This window comes from Papaver somniferum, chromosome 2, assembly GCF_003573695.1.
Source record: "Papaver somniferum cultivar HN1 chromosome 2, ASM357369v1, whole genome shotgun sequence".
NCBI lineage: Eukaryota > Viridiplantae > Streptophyta > Magnoliopsida > Ranunculales > Papaveraceae > Papaver > Papaver somniferum.
The window spans coordinates 27,003,720-27,017,264 of record NC_039359.1 but is presented as its reverse complement, the minus strand read 5'-3'; the positions used below and the strand labels follow the sequence as shown (position 1 = coordinate 27,017,264).

The window sequence follows — 13,545 nt, the reverse complement described above, 5'->3', positions numbered from 1 at the left end:
AGCTATGTTATCCCAATTTTTAATAAAGCCACCTCTACCGCCTTCTTTTTTTCCCCACCAGAATCTTCTTTAAATGGCATCCATATTGTCAGTTAGCTCCTTTGGCATAGGAAAAATTTCCATTTGATGGGTAGCCAAAGAACCAAGAGTAGTTTGGATTAAAGTTGTCTTACCTGCTGTGTTGAACCACATAGTACTCCAGTTGTTCAATCTAGAATCAAACTTATCCAGGATAGGTCTAAAAGATTCCATTTTATTCTTTTTTAGTAGAAGAGGAACTCCCAAGTACTTGTCCTGCAAACCAATTCTTTTTATGTTCAAAATATTAGTAATAGAATTCTTTAAACTACTATCAGTCTTAGGTGTAAAAGCTAAACCAGATTTCTCGTAGTTAATAGCTTGCCCAGAAATGGCAGAAAAACTAGTAATGATGTTTTTAAGATTTTGAACTTCAGCCGAGTTTGCCTTACAGAAAATAAGGCAATCATCAGCAAAAAAAAGATGGGAAATAGCAGAAGCAGTTTTAGAAACTTTTAACCCATGGATTTTATTGACATGGTGGGATTGAATAAGTGCTCTAGAAAGAGCATCCATGCACAAGATAAAGAGATTTATGGAGACAAGGGATCTCCTTGTCTCAAACCTCTTTGAGGGAAGAACAACTCACCTGGAGATCTGTTTAACAAAATGGAGGTAGACACGGTTGAAATGCACTGGGAAATCATATTACATAAATCATTATGAAATCCATATTTCTTCAGACATTTTATGAGGAAATACCACTCTATCCTATCAAAAGATTTAGACATATCTAGTTTAAGGGCAAGAAACCTTTTCCTAGATCTAATTTTCTTCATAGTATCTACCAATTCATGAGCAATGACAAGGTTGTCTGTCATAACTCTTCCCTGTAAGAAAGCAGCTTGATAAGGAGATATAAGTTTGTTTAAGATGGGTTTCAGCCTAGAGGACATGATTTTGGATATGATCTTGTATGAGGTATTGCAGAGACTTATTGGCCTAAAGTCAGCTGCAGTTTTAGGACAAGTAATCTTAGGAATCAAAGAGAGAAAATTGTGATTAGATTCTTTAAGGATATACTTGGAATGAAAAAAGGCTTGAACCATGCTTACAGTGTCAGACCCAACAATGTCCCAGAAATTTTGATAAAATCCAGGGGGGAAGCCATCTGGACCAGGAGATGTCCATGGCTTCATACTCAACACAATGTTTTTAATCTCATCTGCTTCAGGAATTCTCAGAAGATTGTTATTGTCAGATTCACTAATGCAAGTAGGTATATGATTAATAAAATCAGTATTATCTACAGGATTAGTAGAGGTGCTCATACCTGCAAAATGCTTGAGAATATTATTAGCTATTTAAGATCTTTCAGTTAACCATATACCTGTAGAATCTTGTATAACATCAATCTGAGTTCTCTTTTTCCTATAATTTTCTCTAGCATGAAAATAACCTGTATTCTTATCATTGTGTCTGAATTCCTCATCTTTGGCTCTTTGGCTCCAGAAATCATGGTTAATATCATTCAAGTGATCTAACTATTTGTTTAGTTCTATTAGTATACTATCACTCTGGTCCATAATGCCCTGAGTATGTAAATTCTCCAACTGATTATTGATATTTTTAATTTGATTCTGAATATGACCAAAAGTGTGGATGTTCCAGTTTCTTAATTCAGACTTAACAGATTGAAGAGATTTTTATGCTTAAAAGCATGAGAACCTGGAAGCTTACATTGCCAAAAATCTTGCACAATCTCTCTACATTTGGGATCTCTAAGCCAACATTTGTTGAATTTAACATGTTTTCTAGTAGGATTGAGGTTTCTAGAAGAAGTGAGCAAAATGGGACTATGATCACTAGCTATAGGAGCTAGATGGAAAATATGACTGTAAGGGAAGAAGTTAAACCAATCAATGTCTCCCAGGGCTCTATCTATTATTTCTAGAATAAGAGCATTACCTTGTCTTCTGTTAGACCAAGTGTATGGATTACCTGTGAAGGACACTTCATTCAAACCTGCATCATCCAATAAGTTTTTTGCAAAAATAATTTGATGTTGATCAACAACCTTACCTCCTAGCTTTTCAGAATTATCAACAATTAAGTTAATATCACCAATCAAAATCCAAGGACAATTAGAGTTCATTCTAGTATTAGCCAGAAAATTCCATTGTAATTCTCTATCTTCATTATTTAGGAGACCATAGAAGCAAGATAATATAATTTTTTCTACTCTAGCATCAACTCTAAAGTAACAGTTAATGATTTGGGGTGTCTCATTTATTAGCTCTAAATCTAGACCATCTTTCCAGAGGAGACATAATCCCCCTGAAAGTCCTATGGGGTTTATAATCCTATAATTGGGAAAATTCAGAGGTCTAATAAAGTTTGACATTTTCTTGAAGTAAGTTTTAGTTTCACTCAAGAAAACTATATCAGGGTCATTGCTTCTCACAAGTTCTCTAAGGTGATTTCTAGTTTTCTTGTTCCCATAACCTTGCACATTCCAAGATAAAAGCTTCATGTTGAGAGAAAAAGTAAAAAAAATTGGCTAAATAAATGTATACAGGAGTGAAAAACAATAATAGTAAAAAGGTGTAGAGTAGAGATGTTTACCAAATTTGCAGGTACATCTTGCCTTTCCTGGAAGAACTCCTCATTTTCATTGTCTCCTTCCTCAATCAGATCATGCTCAATTCTATCCATCTCAGTGTTGGATGGTATTGTTTCAGTATTATTCCCCCTGACAGTTTCATTAGCCCCTGCGAAAACTTGTTCTTCATGACTGGTACTACTTCTAGATCTTTTACAACTCCTATTGTCTTCCACATCTTGGCCATCACTATTCTCTTGTTGTCTTTTCAAACTTGCCTCACATATATTCTCAATCATAAGATTAATATCATCAGAAACTTCTACTCCATATGATTTAGCTAATTCTTGTATATAAAGAATATAGTTTTCATTAGACATACGCCTAACTTTCAGGTTATCAGCCACTTCTTCACACTTATCATCATCGTGGATAATTGTGAAGCAGTCTGGACATAGATTATGTGGCTGTCTCTCCCAGTGATAACGAACCCAAGTCACACCTCCATCTGCAGTATTCCACCATCCGCCTCTGTGTAATGGCTTAGTCAAGTCGACTTCAACTCTTGCAGTGATTAAATTACCAAGCCTTGGTCTACAACTTTCTGGTTCAACCCATATTTTCTTCCCAAGTTCTTCCACTGCCTCATTAACAATTGTCTTGGATTGATGCTCCAGAATCAGCTTTTGGAATTGAACATTCCACTCTTGGTGTGTGAAGGAATAGTTCTTAATGGGGATTGAAGAATTGTACTCTTTGAGATTTAGATGGAATTTACTAACATTCCATGGGGAATTTTTCAGAACAACATTTGCGCATTCTTTTGATTGAAACTTGAATATAAAAATATTCTGGTCCATACGACGAATCTCCTTAGTCTTCCATCTGTTCCATAGGATATTGATTTCTTTTTTCACATCATCTGTCTTGACTGGATCTATTGATAAAATCTTCCCGATCAAACGGTTACTCCATTCATCTGTTCCTTCAGACACATCTTTTTTGGTTCCCACCGTCCTTCTCATTCTTCTGGCACAAATATCTCTAATGCTTGCCAATTGCATCTGATCAGTGATAGTGGATACCTGGTTGTTTGAATAAGATGCCATTTTTTCCTTTGCTGTTGAAAATAGAGACCTTGTTCTATGTTTTCTATATTGCGTCACAGACTGTGTCTTCTTATATTTGTTGAGAAAAGACTGAAAGTAACCAAAATTAGTTACATGAAGAAGATCACCGTCATTATGGATATCCGCTAATTTTTCCCGAGTATAATGGAAATAATAACTAGACTTGAATTTGCTACATGATCTTTGAGAAGAAACAGTTCCTGACTGGCAGTTACTGTATTTCCGGAGAGAATTACGGGGACGTTTCAAATTATGAATTTTGAAAACTCTTGGGCTTCTAACTCGAATCTGGATTACTGAGTCACTCTTGCGGTCTACCAAACCATCAGTAAAATCATGCACGTGATAAAGGGAATAATATTGAAACATACTTTGATTATCCATCCTGCTATGAAAGGCTTGCAATACTGCTATTGGAGGTGACGACAATACTGTCTTGGATTGAGTCAATACTGTAAAAAGAAGGAGATACTTGATATGAGGTTCCAATACTGAAAAACTTCCATTTTGAAGGACAAGAGTTCCTACAAAAAGAGAGAAAATTAGCAATACATTAGTTTAGGATTCAAAGAAGATGACATAGGGAAAAACGGTGATTAGGACAAATTTTAGGTCAAAATAAGAAATTAAAAGAAGGTGGAATATGAAAAGATGATTATGAGTTAAAACTGAAAGAAAAAGCTTAAATTGAACAACAAAAACTTAATGGAGATCATTGGATTGAGCTTTAAAAGAAAGTGAGAGGTGAAAATTAGCTATTGCTTTACAATTAAAAAAACCTTCTTCGACAAATATATAAGTTTCGTAATTTAATTAAATTTCCTAATCCTGACAATTTCCTAACCTTAACCGACCTAATCAGCTTTGTTTTTGAATTATGACAACTAAATATCGTTCTTATAAATCATCCTATAACACTTGTAAGTTTGATTATAGATATTAGCATTTTGAATATAACTATAAGCATTAGAGAATTTTACTTTTAGTCACTAATCAATTAGCTTATTCTGATTATTATCTTGAAAGATAATTTTCAGTAATATAAGGTACACTTTTAAAGGAATCAAGTTGAGGAGTATGAAATTAACATATTAAATTAACATTGTCAGAGAATATCAAGTAATTTTTTTAAAAAAATTTACAACATACACGATCCAGGGCACAAAAAGCACGCTGTAAAATTCTAATTCTTAGCTATTTTTTAAAAAGCACGCTGTCCCAAGATATTCTTAGTAATTTTTTTTTTAATATTATTAGCTCATTATTACATAGTGCAACACATGAATTAAGAGGGGTACTTGGGAAACATCTAAAATGGAACAAGATATTTCAAATTCTTAGTGACGTCTTTCAAAGCGATGATATTAATGTGTGCAGGGTAGAGAAGTCCACAAATGAAGGATATCTTGGGACTTGGGAGTATAACAGGTCCAGACTCTTTCCATTTCTCCAATATTCTATAGAGTCAGGACTGGGTTCTCTTATTGATTTGGAAAGGAATCAAGTTGAGGTTATGTTTACAATACCCATCACATCTCTCCTGCTTATGGGTTATTTGATTGATGGACAACATCAACTTATTAAGAAAACTTTTAACTAATGCCATTCACAAGTTTTTCAATGCGGCCTTCAATGCAATCTAAACATCAAATTATAGTAGTGGTGGACTAGATAAGGAACCGTGGACTGCAGATTCATCTTATTTGAATTTCATATTTTAGAAAATTATGTCTTTAAATTTTGCAATAATATTACATAGATATAACAACTCTCATTTGAGCGCCATGTTTGTCCAATGGAGTCAAACTAATTTGGTTAAGCATCGGTCGAGGCATGGAAAATGATTCTTATTGATAACCAAAAACATATTGCACATCGACCGTCGTTGAGCGTTAAATGTCATTACATGTTGATCGTCAGTTTGCTTGCCCATAATCAAGTATTTTTCTTAGCCCTTTGTACTGAAATATTTACCTAGAAATGAAGAAACTAAACTTTAAAATCAAGTAAATATATATAATTAGGAACCCATGTATTAGATAACCACAAACATGTTACAAAGTACCAAAGTCATAGTTTGAGAATGCAAAAAGTAAAAACATGTTGAATTTTCTCTTCCAAATTAAATGGGCTTATTACGGACTGAACGATTGTTGAAAATATAAATGTGAACTGAGAATTATTAAGTATTGAATTAATAAACCGTATATTGAATAACCATGGATAAAACAAAATATATAATGATGAAACATTAAGCCAGGAACATTAGGCAGAGTGATGATGGAGACACAAGAAAATACAATCATTGCTTAAAAATAGAGTAATTAGACTTTGTGAAGGATTAAGATCTCTGATAGCGATGTTGGGAAAGAAAAATAACACATTATGCAACAAAAGAAAGATAAATCAATTCTTGCGGGATTCTTATTGGTCCTTAATCAAAGCCGAAAAGTTCTAATAAGGAAGAAAAACTGAAGAACTAATTGAAGTATCTAAACCCATTGAGTCATTAGAATATAAAAGCAAATGTTTAAACATGAATTTGAAACAAAAAAGTGTGTGGAAGTTTATGCAAAAAAAACCAAAACAAGAGTATGCGCCCCAAAAATTTAAACAATATAGAAAATAAAAAAAGTTTAGAAAGGTGTTACATTTTTTAAGTATTTGATGTTGCATGATTTTGATCAAGTTAAGAGTGACAAGAATTATTATTGCAACATTAACATCTTACTATCACATGCAAGATGCTCGAGGATTATTTGAAGAATGAAGGTTCGATTGAATATGGGGAAAATAACAGCGATTCAACAATTAAAGAAATCGTCAAGAACATGGTTACATTTTTAGGAGACCGAGTCATAGAAACAGTTTTTAAACAACAAGCAAACATTGGTCTTTTTCTACAAGGTGGGTTTGAACAGATCATTTACAAATACATGACATCAATCCATGAAAATTTGAAGAAGTCAAATCGAAACAGAAACACAATCTACACCGATTCAACCAATATCTAGAAAGCATATTCAGTTCCCGACATTGATAAATTTTCACTCGAAAAATAATACAATTGTACAAGAATAATGGAACGCCCAAAAAGATATGCTTGGACAGGTCAAAGTCATATTCACTCACGTTTTGGAGTAGTTTTTAATAGATCTAAGGTAAGTATGTTATAACTCCAGTTTATATGTTCACTTTATCGTGTGCATAGTTCACCAGGTTTTGGTCGTGTCGAAGGCAATACCTTTGAACAAAAATTTCAATAGCTTTTACATTATTCACCTTATTATTGTTTTGGTAATTTAATTTTTTATTGATATCAAATTGTTTTCTCTTCGGAATAGATTTCTAGATTGCTTTATTAAAATTTATACTTATTGCTTCAAAATTCTTAGATTTTTTTTCTTCTGAATAATTTACTGAATCAAATACTGGAATTGTTCATTTGTTCGTTCTAAGTAAGCAATTCAATTTTGTTCAAACCGCGCTTAAGCTTAATTTGTTAGATAAAAACACTCAACATCATCCACTTAAAGTCACATAATACTTTGACTTCCATGTTTCCTAGGTGATATTCAATGACCACCATTTAGTTATCCATGAATCAACGAACTGGCAATATGAAGGTTTTTTTTTTTTTAAATCAGCAACAGTGATACCTAAATAACATAAACCGAACAATATCAATGGAGATACCTGGATAACAACCATATTATTGTTATTTTACAATATTTTTACGGGACGTATCAAGCTAAAAATCATGTGACGGATGCCGAAGATTACGTGACGCTTAATACTAATGAGAGGTTGATCCGGGGCCGTAAGGCCCTGGTGATACCTAGTCATTATTATAAAAAAAAAGGTGTACTTTGTCTTTGTGATCAAAGAGTAAATCAGTGGACAAGATTTGCCGAAAATTGTCATATGGCGGTCGGGATCATCCGGATGGAGTTTGACTTGGATGGCTGGGAATGATAGTTGTGTTTTGATCAAACCAAGGCCACACTTATTAAACTTTGAGGTTTGGTTAGCGAGGGAGGGAGAGGCGGACAAAACGAAGAAAAGCAACGACATTCTATACTGAGAGGAAAAGTAAAACAGGTGCATCTGATATTCTCTTTTGATGATAAGAGATCTGAAGAACAAATATGAGAAGAAAGATGGAGTCACGTTTAGTAAACACAAATTCTAGGGTTTGCTCTCTTAATCTTCATCTCCTGTTTGTTGTTTTCGCACGTTTGCTTTCTTTTTATCATGACCTAATTATGCTGAATGTTATGATCTTCTTACTAAATAGGTGTAAGTAACCTCTTGAAAGTTAAGTAATTGTGTGATTTGACAACAAAATATAATTTGATATTCCTCTTTGAATTGAAGTTACTTTTACTTTGATCTTCTTCCAATTTCAATTAAACTGGACACTAAATTAGATTCTTATTTACTCGAGTTTCAAAGTTTGTAATGCACAGAATCCAGCAATTATAACTTTTGGGTTTCGTTATTTCTTGGCAATTCAATTTTGGAAGTAAAGCATTAAGATTGTATCAGTGCAGTAGTGATGTATTTTTAGATTTTTCTTTTTCTGTGGGTCTCTCTATGTTTTACAGTTATGAATGCCCGCAATCACTTTTAGTTTAATGCGGGCTTCCACTTAACTATATTCGTAAAGATAATCTCTCAAGTGGACTTTGTATTTGTTCTTAAAGTGATTGAAAGTAAGTAGCATATTTAACCTTATCTCAATGCTTTGTGCAGGTACGCATCACGTGCATCTTCACCACAGTTTCCTGAAATGGTTTAGTAGCATCTTCATCATGAATTGCTGAAATGGTTTAGTAGCAGTAATGCTTTGCTCTTCCCATTGAAATTTCTTTGCAGCGTGAGATCCTAGCTAAAATCAAGGCATCATAAATAGTTCTGCACTTTCTCAATGGGATAAGAAGAGACCTACAACATAGAATTTCCTGGCACTCCAACAAGTAAGTGATGATTTTGTTTAAAACACTGCTAAATTTTTTCAAAGCAATATCTATCGCATGTTCATCTTCTACTTTATCACTTAACAACTATCTGTTAAAGAATCCTGAATGTCGCGATGTAGTTTTTAGTACACAGTTAAAGAATCTTGAATGCTTGCAATGTAGTCTTTACTCTTTAGTTCTCAGAATGGTTGTTGGTATTATAAATCTTTATATCGAGACAATGCTTTCCTGAATTGACTGTTTCCAACAAGATTATGTGAAATTCTTTGAGAATATATTGTAACAATCTAATGAGTTAATATTACTTTTTGAGTATTTGTTGAACCTTTCAGTGATTGCTTGCAAATGTTGGAAATAGGCTCTTTATCCGGGCTTTCTAATTAAAAATAAATAAAAATATGGGTTGTGAAATCTGCATAACATGCATATTTAACATCATAGAGCAAGATAGCAATCCCTTTTGGTTACTTTTTAAACTGCCAATGATAAAATGTTTTTACTTTCTCTAAATAATAAGCTGGAGAGGGTGTTTCATGGTCGACTTCAAATAAAATTCTCACATAATATGTTGGTTGTTCTGCTTTGCTGACTGAGCTATTTTAAGCTTAGTGGATGTTGAGCTACTTCTTTTTCTCTGCCTTGATACCACCAGGTTTATTAAGCCAGGTTGTAATAGGAAGTGTTGTCACTAATGTTCTGTTATTACTTGATTTTACATGAGGATGCATGGAACGAATTCATCGTAAGGCTCAATTGTGAACAATTGAGTTAAGTATAGGAGAATGAAGAAAACGTCGTGCATCTTTGTCATTGGGTCTTTCTGAGAAGACAAACACTGTTCAGAACTATATTATGAGGTGTACTTTTAATTTGTAGGTTCATTGTGGTGGTGAATGCTCTCTAAATCTACCAAAGGAGTGTAGGTAGCAGGATACTGTATGGGAAATAGCCATTATACTTCTTGAAAACATGGGGTAATTACTACCATTGTTTAGAGTTACATGTGAAGATGTCCTGTTGTTACTGCTGCCTATTCTCCTTTGTGGTGGGGTACTTACTAACATTGGTAGAGTTGCTTACGATGATGTCATGTTGTTACTGTCATTTGTGTTAATTTTTGTTGCATTGACGATTATATTGTAGGAAATTCCAGAGGCTTTTATTCTTCCAGATGAAGCATCTTTTGTCAGGGGTACATCTAGATAGGCACATCGATCGTCTTTCAGTATCAAATAACACTTGGAATTGGTTGTGTATATTATGATTGTATACAAGTAGGTAATATCAGTTCTATTGGACGTGTTGTGAATGGAGAAGTATACACATGGGTTTGAAAAGAGTGTGTTCATTCAATGACTACCTGATAAGCGAAGAAGATAAAGTGGTGTACTTTAATGGAGATAGTCGTCTTTTGAAATTAGATCTTACTGATGGATACACACTAACTTCTGATGGTCTTCACTGAATCAACATTTTGTAGTTTTCTCAATCATCACAATTGCTATAAAGGTGTTCTAGCTTTTAGTTTTTGGAATTTTTATAAGTACTGATTAGTCATATCTCTTGAGAATAAATCAGTTATAGCCATATAGTAAGGTCTTTGAGGTTTAATAATTTCAAAGTGAGATTATATGTTATTCGGACTTTGTTTGGAACAAATCAGGGGTTGGTGTTTGGTTGAATTCTCTTTATAATATATTGGTTACTGATTTATTTCTGTTTTCATTTTGTAGGTGAAGAGAAACTGATTTGAAGAATGGGTGTTTCATCAAATTTGATTCGTTTTTCGTGGTAATTTCTTCTCTCTTTGATTTATTCAATCTGCATTGATAAAGTTTTGATAATTTATAATGATTTCTCCTTCTCTCATCTCTATCATTTCAATTCTTAGCATTTGATTGTCCATTCTTTTGCACTGATTTCAATTTTTTTATTTATTTTGATCAGATAGTCCTCTTATATGTTTTCTCACTGTTTTAGTAAAAAGAATCTTTCCATCACTCTATGCAAATGCTGAGAAGGTAGGATTAAGACGGAAATACGGGGCACATTACAACATCAATACAAAAAAGCAATACATAGTAATATAACACCATTTTATTAATCCCAAGTTGTTGTCTATGCAACAATCATATCTACTTTAGACTGAGGTTACTATAGACAGCGAGGACGACAAGAAAATTCCAATCCATAAATTAAAATTTCACTAAGCTTGAAGATAGTGGTAACCATGCATAGGTCATGTAATTCATCACGAATATTCCTTAGATTGTAGATACGCCACTGTTGTATTTATATCAAGTTGTTGTCTATGCAAGGCAGATAAAATCACAGGTAAACTTACGATTTCTCATGTTATTTTTATTTGTTTCTTGGATTTTGAATATACTGATTAGGTTTTTTGGATATCATTTTGTATTTCCCTTTTCCATTGTAGGACATCAATTGATGCCTCCTTAGCGATTTTACCGATTTTAAGTCAGCCATTGATATTTGTATATTTAATTTCTGCTTTGTTTCTATTGATTGATATAAATTCATTATTTTAGAGAAGCTTAAGAACGCCAACATATAAAAGTTATAGATGGGGAACTTCTATTCATATATCTAAGCAGGTGCACTGAATATGTCAATTGAAGTCCCTAGCATCATTGAATTTCCATTTCCTACTGTTATGAATGAAGAAAAATAGCTCTTATCCTCATCCAGATTAAAAATCAAAAAAAGAAACAAAAATTTCTAACCATGTAAATCTTGGTAGCAAAACATATGTAACTGAGTTACCTCAAAAGCAGCATAGATTAGATGTACATACACTAACCAATTAGCCAATTATCATCCATGTCAGGATGAGAACTGCATAGTGAACAACAGTTGGTACTGCACAACATGTTTCCTGAGGTTAAGAAGACACTCTTAGTGGCGAGGTAAGGGATGTTCAAAAATATCTATTAATAGTTACTTTTGCCGTTACTCGGGGCTGACCTCAGTTGTCAAAATAGTCATGTTGGTAGTCCCACTATTAGACTGAGCTAATCGGCGTTTACTAATGCAATTTCCACCAAGAAAATTTAATGTATAGTCAAATATTTTATTTCAACCACGGACACACTAATTCCAAAAAAACAGTAGCCAGTTATCTCTTTATTATAGGATGTGTAGGTTGTCGTACTGTGGTATTGATTTAAGTTTTGTATTTCAAAAAAATTAGGGTCGTCTCTAGAGATAATTGCAACCATAATTAAGTTATGTTGTCACTCCTTGATTGCCGTCAATGACATAGGGCATTCAATTCGCACAGTTGTTTATGAATTACATTAGGACAAGATCCACCAAGCACTCCAATACCCATACAATGCTAGCTTATGGGTGTTTCTCTTTTTGCTTTATCTCATGTGTACATGTGTATGTATTACTTCGTCTCTGTTCCAAATAAACATTAGGACAAGCAACCACCAGTACATACACAAGTTTATAATAGTTCCAGGCAGGTGAGCAGTTTTAGACTTGCTTTGTCTCATGTGAAAATGTTAAAGGGTGTTTCAGTTATATTTGGTACATGGATAGTTGGTTTTTAATCTATGCAATTTTAGTATGTGAAACTCATGCAGTGGACTATTTTACAACAGTTGTTCGATTGATCCAAGTTGGTGTGTGGACGTTTATAGATTACAATAAGCAAAGGTAATAAATTTTTAACCAAATTAAAGTTTTATAGTTTACCTTTAGTAACTACTTCGGTTTACTTGGTGCAGAGAAGCATATCCACATTAAAGGTTTATACCCCAATATGCGTTTTGTTAATTTGCATTATGAATGTTTTTTGATTTTATTTTTTATGTGTGGTCTTTGATTTTTGTAGGCTACATTGTCTGTGCCAGGGGCGGACAGGGAGCACAGATGTTGGGCTTTTGTTTATACTACAACATCGTGTCCGCAGGGCTAAGCAAGTGTTGGGAAAGGTTGGTTCCAGGTTACCATCTGTATGAAGCTAACTTATTCCATCCCTTGCATGATTTTGATGGATTGGATATTGTGAAATCCTGAGTTGGTTTTGGGGATGGGTGCGTTTGTGTAAATTTTCCGTTAAATTGGATAAAAAAGCTGCTATGGGTGTTTTTTTAGAACCCTTCCATCTGTTTTGAATATCACTAAAGCATTTTTGAGTTAATGATGTTAAATCAAATAAACATGATTTGTTAACGTTAATTGAACTATTTAACAGATGCCGCATATGCCTGGCAATTTGTATAGTTTGTTATAGGAAATAAAGTAAATTTGTATTTTCTAGATTAAGCATTTTTCACGTGTACTACATTAAGTTGATTCCTGAATTAGCTTGCAAATAACATAGGAAGGGTGTATCTCTAAGATTCTATGATTTCTCTCATATTCACCATATGCTTTTGTGCTAGCTCCAGCGAATATCGACTCTCAAATAGAAATTTACCATTTTGATTTTTTTCACCCACAACAAGTTTTTTAGTATGAATAAGGACTTATAGTTTGTTTGATGCTTTTTTTTTTCTGAAACATTCTTGCAGGAAGTAGCAGCAACTAGGATGCTAATAAACTATTGGAATGAAATGGAATGAAAGATGTAGTCTTCCATGTCCGAATAATACTTGGGTTTCTCTTATGACGTCGTATTCAGACAAACGTGTTTAAATTGCAAAGTACCAAAATGAATCTCATCGCATCGAAACAACTTGAGTTACAGATAGCAGCAGTTATGAAACTAATCCTAGGTAAATATGTTCATGTCTATCTAAGGGTTATTTCCCCCATTTTCTTACAGATTCATGTCATTTTT

The 13,545-nt window shown here is 33.5% G+C and overlaps 2 long non-coding RNA genes across 2 annotated transcripts; both read left to right on the top strand.

Moving 5' to 3' along the window:
* The first annotated feature begins 7,815 nt into the window (after positions 1-7,815).
* LOC113353068 lies at positions 7,816-10,523 on the top strand. The gene is made up of 3 exons (XR_003361061.1): positions 7,816-7,943; positions 8,506-8,729; positions 10,466-10,523. It is a non-coding gene; the product is annotated as an uncharacterized LOC113353068 (long non-coding RNA).
* Positions 10,524-12,139: 1,616 nt separating this feature from the next.
* On the top strand, positions 12,140-12,673 carry LOC113353067. The gene is made up of 3 exons (XR_003361060.1): positions 12,140-12,223; positions 12,362-12,416; positions 12,595-12,673. It is a non-coding gene; the product is annotated as an uncharacterized LOC113353067 (long non-coding RNA).
* The last annotated feature ends 872 nt before the right edge of the window (positions 12,674-13,545 follow it).